Consider the following 19,272-nt stretch of genomic DNA (forward strand, 5'->3'; position numbering starts at 1 on the left):
GCTGGCATTCGGTGTTTGTTAGGATGAACGGATGATTGGATAGATAGATAAATGAGTAAGGTACGAAGATCAGAATTGTGGGTATTGGTGATTATTTATAAGAAGAAATGGCAGCAGTATTGTGAAAATGTGAAAGTGGAGAGTCCAGAATAGTTGCTTTTCCTCATTTGGCAATCCGGGGCTAGACTGTTGTTTGTGTGAAGGGACATTTTAAGGTCTTTCATCTTTCTAATGTGTTTGAAAAGTTGGACACAAGAATGCCATTTAAATGCCCAGGTATCAACATGTGGTAGAAGACAAGAATTTGCTAGCTTCTGTAGTTTGTTAGGATGAAAAGTTTCAAGTAGTCTTCTGTTTTCCATGAGGAAACATCCTTGGCATCCATGCTAGTTAACAAATAGTATATAATAACTTTTGAGTTTAACTAGCTAGCTTCATATTTTGCTTGCGTAAATTTGTGAAAAGTGAGAGGTAGAAGCCCAGTGCTCTGGCTTCCACAGTGTTTGCTTTCTGTTAGACCACGTTGCATCTCTGGCTTTCTGTTGTTATTTGACAGAATGATAATGATCAGGACTTAAAATCCATTTCTTGTTTATTTTTCAGTTATTTGAAAATACCATACTATACTTACTTTGCCATTCCCACTGTAAATAGTCCAAGAAACTTAAAAAAAAAAACTTTTTGGTGAAACTAAGATTTTATACGTTTCAATGTAGGTGATCCTTACCTCTCCATAGTCTGATCTGGAGGCAAAAGTGGGAGACCCTGCTCCTATAGAACACTGCTTGTGAAGAGGAGCTTATGAAATATTAGGTTATATTTCTCTCTTAAAAGAGGCTTTTTAATAAAAAAATGGGGCATAACTTGATGTTTCATCTTTAGTGTTAAGCTATAGAATCTTCTTCCATGCCACCGTGAACTCTAATACATACAATGATAGACTCTCTACTTTAATGTTATTCTTAGCCTATTTCTTTCAGAATTTTCACAATAAATAAATGCTTGTCGAATTGAATTGAACCTGCTGAGTAGGTGAGCTGTTTTGCTTTGCTGAAAAATTTTTTTGTTGCTAGTATCAAAGAATAACTTGTTTTATTTGTTGTCTCTGCTGGATTCATTCATGTCTGTGATATTTTCAATGTATTTTTCTTTATTTAAATGTGGAAGTTAAATTCTAAATTGGTTGGCAGCTGTGATATTGGTTTAAGGGCAGTAGGCTTAAAGTTAAAGTTTGTACCTTTATTTTGCCACTCTTATAGCATCTGTATTAGGACAATCTGCCTGAATCTGCTTTTTCTTATCTGTAAAATAAAGAATAGGGGACTTCCCTGGTGGCGCAGTGGTTAAGAATCCGCCTTCCAATGCAGGGGACATGGGTTCAAGCCCTGGTCCAGGAGGATCCCACATGCCACGGAGCAGCTAAGCCCATGCACCACAACTACTGAAGCCCACGCACCTAGAGCCCCTGCTCCACAAGAAGAGAAGCCACCACAATGAGAAGCCTGCGCACTGCAACGAAGAGTAGCCCTCGCTTAACGAAGACCCAACGCAGCCAAAATTAAACAAACAAACAAAGAAAAAAAAAACTGCTTAAAAAAATTTTTTTTAAGTTAAAAAGAATAATTGCTTCAGAGAATTTTGTTAGGATTAAATGGGACCTCATTGAAGCCTACCTAATACAGTATCTGGTACAAGAAGACTGTTCAATAAATATTTAACATATTAAAAGCAAATAGTTCTTTAGGTACATCTTAAGACTCTTTGAATAGAGGTGTTATAGAATCACAAAATCTTAAAAATTAGAGGGGAAATCAGAATTCAAGCAGCCTCCCTTCAAGGAATTTACTTTTTTCTCTAGCATCCCCATCAAGTATTCATTTCTCAGTGCCTTCAGAAAAGGCATTGTGGTAGATTTTCAGAAAGCTCCAGAGTTGAATAAGGCACAGAAACTCTTTTCAAGAAGTCTGTTTATGGCAGGCTTCATTGAATAACTCGCATTGGAACTAGATCTTGAAGGATGGGTAGAATCTGAATACTTAGAGGGGTTTCTGACCGCAGGAACAAGTGGAACAAAGGAGAGAAAATACAGGACAGTCACAGAAAATTGTGAGCGTGAGTAACTCCATTTAATTGAAGTTTAGGGAAGGTAAAGGGATAGTGAAAGGTCAGGTTGGAAGAGAAGGTTATGGCCAGATAGTAGAAGTTCTGGATGCATTGCTGCAGTTGACTTCCTGGTGCCCATCAAATGAAATACAATGAAAAAGTTTTAACTGTGAGTGGTATAATCAGAATCATTCCATTTCTTTTTTAGTAAATATGCTAATTTTTAAATAGTTCTCCATTAATATTAATTTGAAATATGTCCCCTTGTTGTAACTTTCATCTCTTTGTTCTAGTTCATTTTCTGTAGCCTGAGTCAATCCCTTTCTCATCCCTCACATCAAATCAGACACCTGTCAGTTTTACCTCTAAAAAATGTATAGAATATGTCCCTTAGCTTCTATCTCTGAGTTTAAGCTACCACCATATAGATTGCTGTGACACATGGCCCAGAATCAGCCGATAATTGTCCATTCCTGCTGTCCTGTTAAGAGCATTTTTCAAAACCTTTCTTTGTTAGATCTCCATTCTTAAAAAATTTAGAGAGCATCTTGTAAACTACGTCACTATGCTTGACTCTTATCACCAAAGTTATAATATAGCTAAAGAAACAGTCTGCTGATTCTTATTTTCTTGTTGTAGCCAAGGCAGGAATCACTGAGGTAACATCATTTTTGACACATTACCTTGGATTACTGAGCACTAGAAATGTCTTAAAATCAGGCAGGGGAGGAGACCTTAAACCACAGTGACAAGAGTGGAGTAAAGGAAGAGCTGTGATAGAGGATACACTGTGCTATGGCAACACAGAGGAGCAAACAACACTTAGAGCTTGCTTTTGAAGATTGAAATTGTTTATTTCACACCTTATTCTCAGAGACCTCTGGCACTGTAATGGATTATTCAGAGAAATTCTACAAGACTCCTACAAATGCCTGTAACATCCCTTTACATTTTTTCATGCAAGCTCAAGGATACAAGGGATTTCCACAAGGTCCATGAAGAGGAAAATGTATGGTCACCAAAAATTAACACTGGGGCTGCCCTAAGGACCTTTGTCCAAACCACCCTCCAGAGCCTTGTGTTTTAATGTCTGTTCTAGACAGAAGACTAGACTTTTCAGGGTGGGGAAATGGAGCTGAGATCCCTGCATAAAGCTTGGAATTCTTAAAGACCTACACCCTTAGCTAAAGGGTAGGCCAGGAAAAAAATCCATCTACCATCAGAGTGCTGCGATGAAGGCTTGTCTCTTAACCTTACATCTGTGTACAAGTCTTCCCTGAGAATTTGTAACCTTAGCTCTTTTTAAATACAGATTTGAAGTTAAAATTTATACTATCTGTGTGGTCTGGGAAACCCAAAGCCAAGAAATAAAAGTGATCCCAGGCTAGAAGTGCCTCAGGTTGGGCAGAGGCAAATGTATGGCCTTTCTGAAGGAATGTACTTTCAACCTATGCTTCTCAGACTCCTCCAGATTAGTTTTCTAAATACAAGTCTATAACCCAAAATTACAGAACCTAGGAAGGAACAAGCCAACATCAGACTTACAGCAAAACAACCAACAATAGAAATAGACTCCCTGCTGCCTCCCACAGACTTTAGATTATTGGAATCAATCAGTTTTGCTATTTAATTTTTAAATGTTTTAGTAATAAAAGGGGATTGAAAACATGAGCAAGAAACAAACTGTGAAAATGACTAAGTAGATTTGGCAAAGAGATAATCTCTAGAAAGGAAAAAAATAGTTATTGAAATTTAGAAACTCAGTGAACAAGTTAAAGAGTAGATTAGATATACTTTTTGAAGAGTGAGTTAATGACAGATGTCAGGAAAATAAGCAGATGAATAGCAATAGTTATAGATGAAAGATATGAAAGAGAAGAGGTACGGAGAATAGAATGAGCAAGTTTAAACTGAATCTAATTGTAGCAGTAGTTCCAGAGATAATAGAGATGGTTCTCAGCTATTACCAATTCAAATACACACTGGCTAAGAATTTTCTAGAACTGATGAAAGGCATGAATTCTCAGTTTTAGGCAGCAGGATAAAAGCCCAGGCAGGGTAGATAAAAATTCTATACCTAGATATATTATAGTGAAACTGCAGAAAATCAGCTTTAAAGAGAATATCTTAATAGAGGACAGGAAGAATAGATAATTGCCCATAAAAGTGCCACATTTTCACAGTACTCAATAGCAACAAATGGAAGCCTGAAGACAATGAAATTGTAAAATGCTCAGGGAAAATGACTACCAACCTTAAAATTTTTACCCAGCTAAACTTTTATTCAAGAATGAAGATGAAATAACTTTTTTTGGACAAATAAAAACTGAATTGGCTACTATCATACCTTCACTAAAGGGACTTTTAAAGGATGTACTTAAGAAGGAGGGACATTGAACTCAGAAGGAAAGACTGAGATGCAAGAGGGAATGGTGAGCAAAGAAATCAGTAACATGGGTAAATCTAAGTAAACTACACACCTCTTTTAACACCTTGGTGCATAGTAAATGCTTGACTAACAGATAAATGATTCATCCGTTTTCCTGTAATAGTGTGCTTTCTTGTTCAGCCATAGCAAATAGAAGCACTGACTTCTTATTCAGAATTTTTCAAAGAGAAGCTGGAATCTCAACAGGACTCCCAACATGATTAGTCTTATTTTGCAAAGTTAAAAGGCACAGTCTGTCTCCAAGATGTGCTTTGGAATGGCTGAGTTTCTTGCAAGATTTGCATCTATTTATAGGCTGCTGAGCAAATTTTAGTTTAGGAATTAACGAGGCTTACCCCTGTTTACTAAGATCCTGAATGTCAGTCTTGATTTATAGTTTGAATCTGGAATTTCTACTCAGAATGTTCCCAGACTTCACGTCCATTAATTAGAAGACAGTTCTAAATTTATTGTTTCTGAGAACCCCTGCTAATCTAGGGGAAACATAGTACATAAAATAAAACGTGTTGCTTTTTAAATGGCCAAGAACACAAACCAGAGGCTAGTCTTTTTCCCCTATGGCCCTGACTTTTTTAAAAAGTATTTGCTAGACAGAATTTTTTTTTTAACTTTTGAATTTCAGATTTGCTATCAGGAGTATACTTATAGTAGGGTTTTGTTAGGAGGGCTGCTCTTATTAAAGATCAGTAGATGAGTTCTCTGAGCACATAGTCCTGTCTTTTTTGGAAATTTGTGGACTTAAGCTGATATCCCTGATCTAATTCTTACTGACTTTCTAGGCACCATTCATTCAACAGATACTTTTGAACACCTCTCGTGTTCTGTCATGCACTAAGGTTGCCACTGTGAATAAGACTGACTAAAAAGATGCCTGTGCCCAGGAAGCCTGCCGTTTAGTGGAGTGAGTAAATAAGTTTTAAAATTATGAGAACATAGAATAAAATGGGGTGACGTGATAGTGACAGGGCAGTGGGGGTGGGGGGATGTTCTTTAGATTGCATGGTGGAAGCCTTCACTGAGGAGATGACTTTCAGTCAGAGACTGGAATAACAAATAAAAAGAAGCCACCTGGGCAAAAGCATCCTAGACTGAAGGAACAGAAATTGCAACGGCTATAAGGCCCATGAGCTTGGTGTACATCCGTGTGGTGGTGTATGCATTTTATGCATTTTCTTTCTTTCTTTCCTTTTTTTTGGCCACGCCGCCTTGTAGGATCTTAGTTCCCCTACTAGGGATCGAACCTGCGCCCTCGGCAGTGAAAGCGAGGAGTCCTAATCATTCAACCACCAGGGAATTCCTGGTGTATTTATGTTGGTGGCCTAACATGGCCTAACGTTTTGTGGTAATTAATTTTAATTTTATGATGGCGTAAAAATCACACCAGATTGTCATAACTTAAATTCCTATCTTTTACTGACTCGGTTGTTGTAAATTACCTTGATTTTTACCCTATTCTGTATTCAGCCAGTGGAACTAAGTTGAATTATAAATCTAGGTTTTTACATAGGAGACAAGAGATAATGGCAAAGGATCATAGTGTCTTAGATATGAAACTTGAAAGGCAATATCCCAAACCCCAAATTATGTTACAGAATTTAAGTATTTAATCTGCTTTTGAACAAAATAAACTTTATTCCGTAAATATCTAGTTACTTATAGGTTTTCAGCATAAGTAAGGAATCCTTAAAATTTCATGAAAAATACATTTTTCCCTTTTGTATTAAAATATGCATATGTTTGTTCCCTTTTAACAAAAAGTAAAAACATGTCTCAGCTTTTACTTAAATTATAGATTTCTAATGTCTTGTTCCAGCTTTTCAGTCTGATTGCTTTCAGTCTGATAGCTTTTCACGTCTGATTGATCTTTCTGGCCCTGTGGAGCAGAGTACAGAGCCCTGTACATAATAATTCCTTAAGGTGATTTGTTGAGTGAATGAATTAATGAATTAATATATAAACCCTTATTGTAAAGTGACCGTTAGAGAGTAATGATCAGTAGTCCGTATACTTAAGAAGACTGACATGACATTGATCACTTTTTAAAAAGTGACTTTATAAAATTGTTGGAAAATATTTTTGCATCTCTCAAAGGGAGGTGGTCAATGTGAAGAGCACTTATATGGACTAAAAGTCAGGAAATGGATCTGAATTTCAGCTGTGCCATCACTCACAGGGTGTTCCAAAGTAAATCATGCAGACTTGCACACAATTTCTTAGTTTGTACCACGAAGGGATTGGATCGATGGTTGTTAACATTTCTCTCTGCTCTAAAACTCTAAGATTTTTGTCCTTTGCTGTTTGTAAGAACCAGGAGAGATAAAGGTTACCTTTTATGTTAGATTTTATTCTAAGTCTAGTGATAGAGGACAATGGTGCTTAAACTATTCTTGTTCAATGATAAGGGAAAACCTTGGAAAATGTCCACTGGTAGTGTGCACAAGCTGATTATGTTACGACCAGTTGTGCCACTTTTCTTTTCTTTAATGGCCTGTACTCTGCATCTTCCTGTCTAATTTTTCTCTAAGTATTGAGATTATCGTAGTACAAAGGAATGGTATATTTGTAAGAAGGGGCTCAGCCAGAATGGTGAGTTGTCTGGAAGATGATGGTCTCTCTAAGTATAAGGAGATTGTTAGGGGTGGTCTACAATACAATACTTTTTTTTTTTTTGAGGTTTTATTGATATTTTTTCAGGGTGGGAGGAGGTGCTAGGTGCTTCCCTCTTTCACACTAAGCATAACATTCTTCTGTAGCATGTTAGCTTATTGTTGGGGAATTTTTCTAAAGTGAAAATACAATCTGTTTAATAGCAAATTCAAGCTTAGAATAGGTAATTTTAATAGCCTCATTTTGTCTCCCAAATGGTCTGGGGTAGTAGAAGATTATCTGAGTGACATTACTCTAGGGGCTCTCGTCCCTTCGTAGTAGGCAAAATGAAGTCCGACTACCCTGTAGAAATGCTGCTGGCTTGGAGCTCCTGAGATTTGGCATGCCTGTTTCACTGTCCTACTTGCTTTCTCTCAAATTCACGTTAGAAAATTGTATGTGTGTATACACATGTGCACACACGCACTCCCAAATATTTGGTTTGACTTGGCTCACAAGATTAAGAGATCAGAAGCTTCAAGGATGGTAGAACTGGGCTCTTTGTGTTGCTGTGCCCTCAGGTTCTTTCCCTTATGGTTGCAAAACAACTTCCAGCAGCAGCCAGGAAAATATGCTTCCTTGTTCGCATCCAAAGGAAGGAGAGTCCCCGCCTACTGTCTGTATTCAAAGTGAGAGTAACTACCCCATAAAAGTTCATGAGCTCTTTCCTTGATTTCATCAGCCAGAATTGAGTAAACTTCTGGGATACAGTTCATTCCCGAACGAGTCACTAACTAGGGGGACTTAAGCATTCAGATCTTTCCCTTGAGCCGATTATCATTGCCCTTATCCACGTGGGAGAGTTGGAATGGCAACCAGCATGCACCACTAGTATGTAGCCCACAGTCAAACATCAAAGTCAATGAAATTGGCATTATTGGAGCAGTTCTGGCCCACTAGTGGCACAAAGACAATACTTTGGCAGTCACTGGTGTAGTGAGCAGTGGACCAAGGATGGGCCTGAAGGAACGCCAATATTTAACAAAGAGAAAGAGGAGCCTGTGAATCAGTTTCCTACTTAAATTTATTCTGTATTGCTGCTTTGATGTAGAATTTTTTTTTAATTATATGACAATAGTAATGACCTTAGGATTTGTTCTCTTTATATTTCTTTTTCCAAAAGAATAGAGACCGCTGGAAATACGTTAAGCTTAGAAATTGAGATTTGAATTTATCCCTTAAGTAAAAATGTTCCTTGAATATTTGAGTAAAAATGTTCTTATAATTCAAGCGTTTTCTAATTTAAGAAAAGGAAATAACAAGCAGGAGAAAACAAGTCAAATGTATATTCATTTCTGCTTCCTGCCTTGTTCCTAAAGTCAAGAATCTGACCTTTGAGTAAGTTTCATCATATTTCTTATCACAAAACAGATTACAGAATAATCCTGGGAGTAAGTAAATAAACACTCTCCTTTGAATTTCCTGCGTTTTTTTTTTTTTTGTAAATTGTGACCACTCTTCAATTTACTTAAAATATGATTTTTAAAGTACATTCTGCAGGTATAATACTGAAGGTATTTAACAATTTAGTTTAAATTATGACCTTCAGAAAACTATTCAACTGGCTTGAATTCATTGATTCTAATGACATATGGAATATTTGATTTACCCAGTGGTTTTTCTCCATTATATAACTCTCTGATCACTTTAATGCCACTACCTGGGCTGGGTTTTTTTTTTTGAAGTGCTGCCCATTGTCTTAAAGGAAATAGGGAAGGAATTATAAATGGTTATACAGAAGTTAATAGAAAAATAAAAAGTATTTTGTAGTACATGAACCATCTAATATGTTAGATACTAAGGAAGAACTGCATCCATGTATGTTTCTTAAAAAATTTTTTTACAAGTACAGTCATCCCTTGGCACTGGGGGGGATTGGTTTCAGGATCCTTGTGGATACCAAAACCCAAGGGTGCTCAAGTCCCTTGTATAAGATGACATAGTATTTGCATATAGCCTACATACATCCTCTGATAATAGTACTTTAAATCATCTTTTGATTAATTATAATACCTAATACAATGTAAATGCTGCATAAATAGTTGTAAATATAATACAAATGCCCTGTCAGTAGTTGCCAGGTTTTGCTTTTTGGAGCTTTCTGAATTTTTTTTTTTTTTAATATTTTCGATCTACATTGGTTGGTTGAATCCGTGGATGCAGAACCCACAGATATAGAGGGCCAACTGTAGTGAGGAAGGTTAAAATTTATGAATCAAACTTCAGGCTCATCCCTACATATATGTTTGATATCTGAAAAAAAAGATATCTCTCTTTTATTATGAAGTAATAAATGGTTAGGTTTGCTGCCCCGTGTCTGAAGACCTCAGTGATTGGAAACGGGTTGTGATTGGTAATGGGCTGGGAATGGCAGTGGATTGAGTCTTACATGCAAGGATCCTCCTCTCCTTGAGTAATCAGGAACAGACACTTCTGGTTTTCCTTTTGTGCTTGGCATGTGTAGGAAAGACAGACATGATGTACCACTGTTAATTTCTGCATATATTTTAGACAGTGAGATACTAGCAGAGAGACTTAATTCAGGAGGCCAGTGAGCTTTCCTTTACATTTGTTACTATGTGTTACTTAGTTCCAAGGGGTCAGATAAAGCATTGCATTTTCTACTTCATATTTCAGCCTCCTCTGAAATTTGGCACTGTAAACCAGTGGTTTTCAAACTTTAGCATGTATCAGAATCTTCTAGAGGGTTTGTGAAAACACAGATTGCTAGACCTCCCATGCCCAGAGTTTCTGATTCCGTAGGTCTCGGGTAGGGGACTGAGAATTTACATTTCCAATAATTTTCCTGATGATGCTGATCTAGGTACTGCCCTTTGAGAATCACTGCTGTAAAAACATTTATTTTTAGTAAAACCAGTGAAGAGTCATACTGAATTTATTTAAGGAAAAGATACACGGTATTTACTACTGTTTAGGTTAGACTTTATATTGTTTCTCTCTGGATGTTGGTTATTACATTAAATGACCTACAGGGAATACTCTCATAAAATATATTTCTTTGGTAAAAGAATGGTTGCCATTGGTAATTGTAACTTTTCACAGACATATTAATAGCTGCTGCCAGGCTGAAAGCCACTTTTGGACTAGAAGAAAATACTTTCCATTATTTTGCTTAATGTTTCAAGCAAAGAGGGATTTTTGTTGTTGTTGTTGTTGTATTTGTTCTTTACTAAGATACCATAATTGTTATTTCATTCAATGAGTATTGAAACTTTTTAAGCTAGTCTGAGGCCAGTACACAACCTCTTTGCCATTGCCAGCTGTGCATGTTTCTATGGCAGCTCAGTGGGGACTAGCAGGATTACTTTTGTAGGGACCACACCTGGCTTATTTGCATCCAATTTAAGTTGGGGAAATTTCAAAAGAATAAGAGGTCTGTAGATGTGCCAGTGGACGCCAGAAAGAGCTTGTCAGTGTGTAACCATCACATTGGTCTAAAGGAGGAAGGGTAGGTGGGTTTTCCTTATTCATTATAGTTCCTGCTCTGGAGGAGTTTGGTGGATGTGCTGAAGTTTATATTTGTTTTTGTGTATTTAGTTGTCCATGTGTTTCTGTATTGTTTTGCTTTTGGTTTTAGGTATATCCTCTTACAACTTAACAATTTTAAAATTCTTTTAAAGAAGTTAAAGTACATATAGATCAGATTTTTTTTCAAGAGAGAGAAAAAATTCACTTTCTTTTCAGTTGTATAACATAATAAAATGTCTTTAGTAAATTTTTGACCTCTGTTGGAGAATGGTGGCAGAATTTTCATGTTGATCTCTATTTTCAAGTATTATGAGCTACTATAAGCCCCTTCTCTCACAAAAATAACTCCTTTTTAAGAAGATAGTGTCAACTATTTACATATTTAATTTTGTTTGCACCATTGAACTTAACTAAGCTCTTGGTTCAAAGTTTCATGAAGTAGTTAGGAACATCACAGAATGTATAGAAAAAAATTATATGATCTAGTTAACATGAGTACTGAGTACAGTTATATAAAACTTAGATGGTTTTCATTAATGTTATACTACTCGATCATTTATACTAATTTATACCAATTACTGATTAGTTGTACTAATTCAAACAAAGCTATGTAGTAGAGGTAGTTGGCAAATAAGAGTCAGTGCAGGTACCATCTCCTCTTCATCTGTTAAGGCTGGCTGCTTGAACCTACTATTAGGGTTCTGGGGCCTCATGGCAAAGAATGTGATGGTCAACCAGTGATGGTAAATTTACACACCTGTGTGTGCCAAGTATTGATCTTTCTCATTTTTCAAAGACAAAATGTAATCTTGCACCTTTTCCCAGAATACAGTGATAGCAATCTATATTCATTTATGTCTATCATCTATGTGTGTGGGTATAGCCAGTTGAAATAGATACTTGTAAATTTGGAGGGAGGTTAGTGTTGGATTTTGGGGTCTTTTGTTAAGTTAATGAAATATACCCTTTAAAGAAGATACTAAGTAGGCTTTTTTATCTAGCTTCATGAAAGACCACCCCCTTGTAATACATGTTCCAAGAACTTTCTGATTTACCTCCATGTTTCTGAAGTAAGGGCAGGTGCTAGTAACTCCATTTTGTAGATGAGGAAGTAGGCACAAGAGAGCTGCCTGCCTCTAATCACTTTATGCTTAGGCAGCTAACCATGCCTTGATGGGTAATCCAGCGTTCTCCACTGTTTGTAATTGTTCCCACTTAAAGTGTTAGGTTATTTTATACAACTTACTCAGTCTTGCCTTTTTCTCTTTTTGTATTCATAGACTGGAAAAGTAAGAAGAGCTTTCCTGACTTTTTAATTACCAAACTACTCTCAGTTTTCAATGAATCAATTCAAAGAAAGAATGCAGTCTTTCTATACCTGGTAAATATTTTCTGCTAATAAAAGCTATTAATTTAGTGGCCTCTGATAAATCCAGGTTTTATGATGATTGCCTTTAATTTTGTGGAATGACTATAAAAATGACTTGAATACATATATTTCATTTTTAACTCTGAAATTTGTTTGGTATTTATTGATATAATTGAGTTATGCTTAGAATGCCTGTGCCCTAGCCCTCAATGGAAAATAGTTTAGGATTGCCCTAATACTTAGATTAGGCTCTGGTTTCTTTTGAAAAAGTTGTGAAATTAATGCAAATAGGGTAAATGTTAAGTATCATCTTTATCGTGATAATATAACATTAGCAATAATTCCTGTGTGGTAGTTTAATAGAAGTTCTTTGTAAATAATATTTTTATAAAATTAGTCTATAATCAAAATATTATAACCTACATTTTACCAATGATGAAGTAACTTGTTTAAGGAAGTTCAGTGCTTCCTTAGCCAGTGTAGAGCTGAAATCAGAATCTAGACTCCTAGTCTCATGCCTTTTAAAAATTCTCATTTTTTTAAGTACCTTAAATATAAATTAACATGCCTAAGGGAATAAACAAACCATAGTGACATTTCATATGGATTTTCCTTTTGTGTAACTGAATATGTTACTGTAGCAACAGCAAAGAAGAAATGGTTTTATTTATTCTATGTAAAATATTTTATCTATTAACAGTAATATTAACAACCATTAATTAACTACTAGGGGCCATTGAAGCTTTTGGATACATTTTGTTCAAATCTGAGGAGAACCCTTGGGAGTATGGTTGTACCTGTTTTACAGATGAGGAAACTGAGGCTTAGGAAGGGTAATATAGTTTAGAATTTTAGAATTCTAGAACTGGAGTTTAAGCACAGTTTTCTTTGATGTGAAAGCCTATTACTAAACTATGAAGTCTGTTTATTTTTGGAATTAAAATTTAATCGTAAATCCAACCTATCCCTTGTTTACTGATACTAATTATGGAATTATTTCCTCTCTTAATTCACCCATTCAAAAATCTGAGCACTTTAGAGACATACTGAGGTAGTGTAGAGAAACCATAAAACCGTGTCTTCCTCTGTAATGATTTTACCTATAGAAATCATATTAGCTATTTTATAATGTAAACCTATAGAAATCATATTAGCTATTTTATAATGTAATTTCAAGGTGTAAGTTTTATACCCCCTCAAAAAGTATATAATATTTGTATATTATAAATACATGTTTAAACTAAACTACTTTGAGCAAGTCCAGAGGTATATTTAATGAGACTGAACATTTGTCTCTCCAATGTTTTTACTTATTATAGTTGATCATCAAACAATGATTATTTTCCTAAAATATTTTTAACAGACCTTTCAAAATTAGTTGACACCCTTAATGAAAAAATTTTGATGTTACAGCAAAGAGTATTAGTCAGAAATTAAGACATTTCACGTGTCTGGTTGGCTTTGGGATAAACAAAAGCTGATTATCTTAAATGAAGATGTAATGATGGAAGTATAAAGAAAATTCCTCTTCTTTAGTAAAATACCTTGAGTACCTGAGTTTGCCCAAACCAAAAGAATCTTTACCTTAAAACCTGATTTATCCCTTGAAATTCACCTTTCCCCAGGAATCTTTCATTAAATTACCACCACCATCTGCCTGGCCAAAAGAGGGTGGGGATGCACAGAATGTAGACAGTGAGATATAAAAAAGTACATTTTGTAGTAGCCCATGTCACATAACTGTTTTATTCATGGTAATGTGGAGATCTTATACCAAAGAATTGTAATTTATTTGCATTTTAATCTCTACTATTCAAAATGAGAAATAAGATAAAGTAGATTTTCTGGTACCTTTCTGTTCTAGATGGTCATGTGTTAGAGCTTTATAAAAGGTGAGATACATTGACAAATTTTATTATTTTTTAAGTTAAATTCTTTCTAACTAACTGGAACTTGTGAAGGTGGTATGAAATTTATTGATACAGTGACATTATGATGAGATTACAAAGTTATTAACTACCCTAAGTATTACTTGAAACTACTCATCATCCTCTGAGTAGAAGGGAAAGAGGTGAAGTAGGGCTGGGGCAGCAAACATTAATTGAATTCCTACTCTGTTGGGCATATGCTATACACATCTACATGCATGCTTTCATTTTTAATATATGGAAAAGTACAGCGGTACAGGAAGTAGAGCAAAGAGAAGAAAGCATTATGCACAAATCTATGTCTTGCTTTTTGTTTGGATGGTCAACTTGTTAAACCCTTCATATTCTTTTGTCCTCCACTTTTGGCCATCCCAGTGCTGTTGATTGTTTCCAGTGCTCTGAATCACAACTGCCTGGGATTGCTGTATAGTGCTTATGTGGCCAGAGGGGCATTAGTGGGTTTTTTTTCTTGGGGCGGGGGGGTGGGTAGTTAGATTTTAAGTTTTCAGAAGACTATAGTTAACAGTACTGTATTATATATTTTAAAATTTGCTAAGAGGGTAGATCTTAGTTACGTGCTCTTGCCCCACACACAAAAATTTTTAATTAAAAAATGGGGCGGGGGACGCAAAGGAAACTTTTAAAGGTGATGAATAAGTTTATGGCTTTAGTTGTGGTCTCACAGATGTATATTTATCTCCAAACATCTAGTTTGTATACATTAAAGTTGTATACATTAAATATGTATGGCTTTTTGTATGTCAATCATATCTCAAAAAAAAAGTTTTAAAAAAAGTTTTCAAAAGAGAAAACTCATACTTCTTAAGAAATGTTATTTAAAGATTAAAACATGAGAAAAAAGAAGAAAAAGGAAACCAAATTCTACTTCAGCCATGTTCAGCTAATTCAAACATTAATACAACTCTTCTTACCATGTACAGTAAAGATAATTTTCTGGCCTATGGATTAAAACTCAGTTAAAAAACATGGAAATATTCAAAAGCATCACTTAAAATTTCTTGTTATAACAGGAGAAAAATCTTGAGTAGTATTTATTGAATATTTATCAAGATATTAGAATAATACAGTTATCATTTTTATAATTCCTGATTATTTTCAAAATAACTAATATTCTCATTTTAATTTTAAGAACAGTCTTGGGAGACAGCATAATCATTCCCATTTTTCAAATGAGAAAATTAAGGTTCAAATGTTGTGTTAAGTTTCCTAGGGATGCTGTAACAAAGTGCCACAAACGAGGTGGCTTAAACAACAGCAATTTATTGTTTCATAGTTCTGGAGGCTAAAAATTCAAGATTAAGGTGTCGGCAATGTTGGTTCCTTCTAAAGGTTGTGAAGGAGAATCTGTACCATGCCTCTCTTCTTGTCTGCCCTCTGTATGTATCTGTCTCTGTGTTCAAATTTTCCTTTTTTGTAAGGACAGCAATAGTATTGGACTGGGGCTCATCCTGATGACCTCATCTTAACTTGATCATCTCCAAAGATCCTATTTCCAAATAAGGTCACATTCACAGATCCTGGGTATTCGCCTTTAACATCTTGGGCGAGACACAGTTCAACCCATAACAGATGTGACGTCCTTTGCTCAGGGTCTCCTAAGTAGGAAGTTTAGACATAACACATTGTAGTGCCACTAAAATAGTAGTTTTAAAAGAATATGACAATATATCTATGACACCACATTTAAAATTCATTTTCTAATATTTTCTTATGGCTGGGTAGATTTTATTTAAAATTAACTGAGTTTCTAAAATATTTAATAGAGTTTCTGATTGTAATGGATTTCAAGCTCTTTTTCTTTCTTTGGATAGTAAGTGATACGACACCAACTGTGGAAAGTTGTTCAATACTCAGTGCTTAGATCTGAGTATAAATTTTACTGAACTTCCATTAATTCAATGTAGAGCTTTAGAATGTAGACTCCTTCATATTTTGAGATGTCCATCAGAATACTGTTTAATTTGTTTCAGGTGCACTCTCATGCTAGGTTATCTATACATTTCACAATTCTGTAAGAGCTATAGTGTTGCCAGTGTTAATACGCATCTTGTGATCAGAGATTTCTGAGGAGTGGGGAGAGCAAGACTCCACTAGGATAATAAAATAGTGTATGGTAGTTTGTTGATCTCTTTTCGTTTTCCCTTTTTTCTTTGCTAAATCTTTTTCTTTTAAAATTATTTTAGACTTTTAGAAAAGTTGCAAAATAATACAAGTAACTTTTTCCCTGAACCTTTTGAGAGTAGGTCTCAGACTTGATGGTCCATCACTTCCAAATACTTCAGTGTATAATTCCTACAAATAAGGACATTTTTCTACATTGTCATGATACAAACATAAACTCAAGAAATTTACAATAATACATTACTATCAACTAATCCATAGACCATATCCAAATTTTTCTAGTTGTCTCAGAAATGCCCTTCATAGCAAAAGAATATAATCCAGGATCATGCATTGCATTTAGTTGTCATGTTGTCTCTTTAGTATTCTTCTATCTTAGTCTTTTCCTTGATTTTCAGCACTGTGACACTTTGGAAGAATACATTTTGTGGAATGTGTTTGAATTGGGGCTTATGTGATACTTCCTCAGGTTATGTGTCTGTGGCAGGAATATCACAGAAGTGAAGTTGTGTTTTCATTTTTTGGGGGGAGGGGGTTGCACAATTTTGATTTATCCCCTGACTAGTGATATTAACTTTGATCACTCGATTAAGGTGATGTTTACCAAGCTTCTTTACTGCAAGTAACACTTCTTCCCTTTGTAATTAATATATATTTTGTGGGCAAACTGTAAATTTTTGTCATCAAATTTTTGCCCTCTAGATTTAGTATCGGTTGTTTCTTGACTGAACTTACTGCTATGATGGTTTCCAAATGTTAATTTTCTTGACATTCTACTGTAAGGAAGAACGTTCTCTTCTCCCTGTTTATTTATTTATATCAGCATGGACTCTTGAATTCCTATGAGTAATGGTTATAATTCATTATTATTTTTATTTACTTTGTTCAAATTGTCCAAAAGTCTGTCCATGGGAGACATTTCAGGCTGGTTTCTGTTTCTTTTTCACATATTCCCATAATTTTTTAAAGCACTTCCACTAGTAATTTCTTTACCAAAACAGTAAAAGGAAAGAAATAAAAAATAAAATATAAAGTCTCAGTGAAAAAGCAGAAAGCCTTATTAAAGAAACAGAAAATATAAAGAACTAAACGGAGGGACTTCCTTGGTGGCGCAGTGGTTAAGAATCTGCCTGCCAATGCAGGGGACACAGGTTTGATCCCTGGTCTGGGAAGATCCCACATGCCACGGAGCAGCTAAGCCCGTGCACTACAACTACTGAGCCTGCACTCTAGAGCCTGCAAGCCACAACTACTGAAGCCCACGCATCCTAGAGCCCGTGCCCCACAACAAGAGAAGCTGCCCAATGAGAAGCCCATGCACCACAAGAAAGAGTAGCCACTGCTCGCGTCAACCAGAGAAAGCCCGCGCACAGCAATCAAGACCCAACACAGCCAAAAAATAAATAAATGGATTTATATTAAAAAAAAAAGAACTAGGGCTTCCCTGGTGGCGCAGTGGTTGAGAGTCCGCCTGCCGATGCAGGGGACACGGGTTTGTGCCCTGGTTCCGGAAGATCCCAGATGCCGTGGAGTGGCTGGGCCCGTGAGCCATGGCCGCTGAGCCTGCGCGTCCAGAGCCTGTGCTCCGCAACGGGAGAGGCCACAACAGTGAGAGGCCTGTGTACCGCAAAAAAAAAAAAAAAAAACTAAATGGAAATTTTAGAATTGAAAACCATAGTAACTGAAATAAAAAAAGCTCACTGGGTAGGCTTACAGCAGAATGGAGGGGACAGAGTGATCTGTAAGCTAGAACAGTAGAAATTACCCAATCTGAACAAGAAGGAGAAATAGAACAAATAAATGGATAGAGCCTCAGGTACCTATAGGATTATGACCAAACAAAGACTCCAACAGGAGTAAGAGAAGGAGAGAGGAAAGCAGGCAGGGCCAAGAAGTACTTGAAATAATGGATGAAAACTTGCCAAACTTGGCAGAAGACATAAACCTACACATCCAAGAAGCTGAGCAAATTCCAAACAAGGTAAACCTGAAGAAATCTGTAAGACACATCATAAAACTTACGTAAACTTAAAGACAAAGGAAAAATCTTGAAAATAGTGAGAGAGAAATAACACCTTACGTATGGGGAAAAAACATTCCAATGATAATGGATTTCTTATCAGAAACCATGGAGGCTGGGAGACAGAGGGGTAACATTTTTCAAGTACAGAAAGAGCTTAAAACCTCAAATTCTATATCTGGGAAAAATATTCTTCAGGAATGAAGGAGAAATCAAGACATTCTTAGATAGAGGAAAACAAAGAGAATTTGTTTCTAGCAGCCTTACCCTAAAAGAATGACTAAAAAACAAAATACTTAATTTTAAATCCAGCAGAACATGTTCAGGACTTTTATGCTGAAAACTACAAAATGCTGATGGGAGAAATCAAGGAAGATATAGCGAAATGGAGAGATGTACTGTGTTCATGGATTAGGAGATTCAACATAGGAAAGATAAATTCTTCCCCAATTGATATACAGGTTTAATGCAGTTCCTCTCAAAATGCCCCTAAGATTCTTTTATTTTTGTTTTTTTGATTGAAATACTGATTTACAATGTTGTTAGTTTTGGGTGTATAGCAAAGTGAGATACATATATATATATATATATATACACATATATATATATATATACATATATATATATATATATGCTGAAAAGCATACATATGTATTCTTTTTTAGATTCTTTTCCATTATAGTTTATTAAAAGATATTGTCCTTGTTCCTTATCTGTTTTATATATAGTAGCATCTATCTGTTAATTCTGTTAAGATTTTAATAGATAAGATTATTCTCAAATTAATACAGGAATGCAGGCTAATTAGAATAGCTAACAGAACTTTGAAAAAGAAAAATAAAGTGGGAAGAAGCAGTCTTTAATTTCAAGACTTTTTATATAGCTGTAGGAATCAAACGTCAGGGTTTGATCCGTAGAGGCATTGACACATTGATCAATGGAATAGATAGAAAACCCAGAAATAGCCACACAAGTACAGCCAATAGATTTGTGACTAAAGTACAACAGCAATTCAGTGGAGGAAGAATAGTCTTTTTGACAAATGATTTGGGGAGGGGTGGGGGAAGAACCTTTAGCCTAAACCTCACACTAGAATAAAAACAGTAGAAAATTTTCAGGATGTAGG

General features: G+C 35.6%; 1 protein-coding gene across 5 annotated transcripts in view; it reads left to right on the forward strand.

Moving 5' to 3' along the window:
* Positions 1–19,272, forward strand: part of POU2F1 (POU class 2 homeobox 1) — a gene marked incomplete at its 5' end in the record, with an annotated part of 184,644 nt that overhangs the window by 62,622 nt on the left and 102,750 nt on the right. The window contains one exon of one of the 5 annotated variants that reach the window (XM_081225028.1): positions 11,975–12,068. The exons of the other annotated variants lie outside the window; for them this stretch is intronic. Of the gene's footprint in view, positions 1–11,974; positions 12,069–19,272 lie in introns of those variants that run through there. 5 annotated transcript variants of the gene reach the window in all.

The sequence above is a fragment of the Mesoplodon bidens genome, assembly GCF_964165515.1.
Source record: "Mesoplodon bidens genome assembly, chromosome: 2".
Taxonomy (NCBI): Eukaryota; Metazoa; Chordata; class Mammalia; order Artiodactyla; family Ziphiidae; genus Mesoplodon; species Mesoplodon bidens.